General features: G+C 48.4%; 1 protein-coding gene across 1 annotated transcript in view; it reads right to left on the bottom strand.

Annotated features, from left to right (window-relative positions):
• Positions 1-24: 24 nt before the first annotated feature.
• The window catches only part of PAK3 (p21 (RAC1) activated kinase 3), a 132,554-nt gene continuing 130,570 nt past the window's right edge, over positions 25-2,008 (bottom strand). Inside the window, exon 16 of the mRNA XM_017743131.1 lies at positions 25-2,008. This exon is cut by the window's right edge and continues 6,670 nt beyond it. The gene's annotated coding sequence lies outside the window, so the exon portion shown is untranslated.

Below are 2,008 nucleotides of genomic sequence, written 5' to 3'. Positions count from 1 at the left end.
GAAAAGCTGCTGTCACACAATCCATTGGTATTTATAACTTTTATTTGCAATACTTTAGGTCCAAGTTTCAAACTGCAATATTTTTACACTCAAGACACATGCACAATGCATATTTCAATTTCCTATTGCTTCAACCACAATTTAAAATAACTTAATATTGGAAACAAAACCCAAAATCTTTAAAAAAAGGATGCTGAGGTCAGTGAGATGGATCCATGCCATCAGCACATTTGCAAAGTAAATAACATAGTTCTCTTTTTAAAAAGATCAGTTACCTCTTAATCCAAAGTTACAGAAGATTTTTCACTACACATGTTTTTTTTCTCTTTCATATTTTTTCTGTTTTTCTTTTTTCTTTTTTTTTAAACAGATAACACGTCTTAAAAAAGGAATGTACAGCAAAATGAGATACATTTCTGCTCAACAATGAAAATGTAGGCTCCTCCTCTGTTTACTTTTGTCTGGATACCCTGAAGAAAAAAATCTAGCAGACACCAGCAGAGGTGTACACTGGTTGCTTTGGACTAAAGTGGAGTTCAGCTCTGGTGACATCCTGACCCAGTCAAGAGTTGCAGAATTCTTTTGCAGATCTCGAACCATGTGCTTGCGGGCACAGCACTTGCAGTGCTGATGCACCAGTGCACGAGAATAACTCTGTTATTCCCCCACCGAATCTGGGCTCTGCCCAAGAAGGAGGTGCTGCAGTCCTTTGCTCCTCGTTCCCATGTGGAGCAGCTCCCTTCCTGCTGGCTGAGCTGCTCAGGCAGAGCCCGGCAGCTCCTGACACTGAAGGGCTGAGGCCTTTCCCCTGCTGCTGTGCTACAGACGGATTTAGCAGCATTGCTTAACGTGGCGATACACAGCGGGACCAAAAGCAGTTGCCTTTGTAGACCTTAAGCTCAAAGGTGAAAAATCTCAAGAGACGAGGATGGAAGAGACTCGCAGGCTGCCTGTTTGCTGTGCTGCCCCACTTGTGAGCGGCCCAGCTTTGCGTGAGGAGCGGCGCCCCCCCCCCGCCCCCCGACGCCAGGGGCCCCCTCCAGTCCCGGGGCTCGGGGCACCATCAGCACCCGCTGCTTCAGCGACCGCTTCTGCTGGCTTTGACAGCAACAATCAAGTTCTCACTGACGCCAGTAGGAGCAGTAGCAGTGCTTGAATCTGATCCCTAAGCCTGGGGCAGGGCTGGATACACAGAAGCAGCAGCAGCAGCAGCAAATGGACATTTCAAAACAACCTCCTGCTACTCTTCCCTCCCATGTGCAGTGGAGTCACACCAGCCTGAGGTGTCTGGGAGCCCTCAATGCACTGACTTCAGATGGCAGGCCCTGGGCTCCATGAGGTTTTGCAGGCAACAGAGGTGGGGATACCCTCTCCATATGGAGCTTCCAAGTGGAAAAGGCTGCTGTGATCAGGCAGCTGCAAGGACAGAGAAATGAGGGTCTCGACCACTGGATCTGTGCCAGTTCCACAGTCCTGGGTAGCAGCCACGGAGCACAAGAGGAACAGAGGGCACAGCAAGAGGGACAAAGCCAGTCAAGTGCAGAGACTGGGAAGAGCAAGACCTGGGAGAAGGAACAGCTGCTTCATTGCACTCTTGGAGAAAGCTCTTTGCTGTTTCAAAGCACTGAAAGGCATGAAGGACAGAGAGGTGACACATAAACAATACTTGCCTGTTCACAAACTTGCCCTCTCAGTGTCCCAGAAGAAATTGGATGAACTGTGTTCTTCTCTCCGAGTTGTCTCACTTAGCATGAGCAGCTCAGCACTGGGAGCTAAAGGAGCTGAAGCCTTAGGCTACAAGAGCTGACCAAGAGGAAACTTTTTGATCAAACTGAAGTTGCTAACATGGACCCAGCTGAATCCAGCAGATAGAATCACAGAACTGCAGAATCCTTTCTGTTGGAAAAGACCTCTGGATACCAGGGTCAGAACCTGTTCCAGTGGCTGGCATCCATAAACCCTTAACACCAGGGAGTTGTGATTCAAAGGTGTGTGCAGATGTGTCTGA

The sequence above is a fragment of the Corvus brachyrhynchos genome, unplaced genomic scaffold, assembly GCF_000691975.1.
Source record: "Corvus brachyrhynchos isolate BGI_N302 unplaced genomic scaffold, ASM69197v1 scaffold398, whole genome shotgun sequence".
Taxonomy (NCBI): domain Eukaryota; kingdom Metazoa; phylum Chordata; class Aves; order Passeriformes; family Corvidae; genus Corvus; species Corvus brachyrhynchos.
This window is presented reverse-complemented; position numbering and strand designations above follow the sequence as displayed.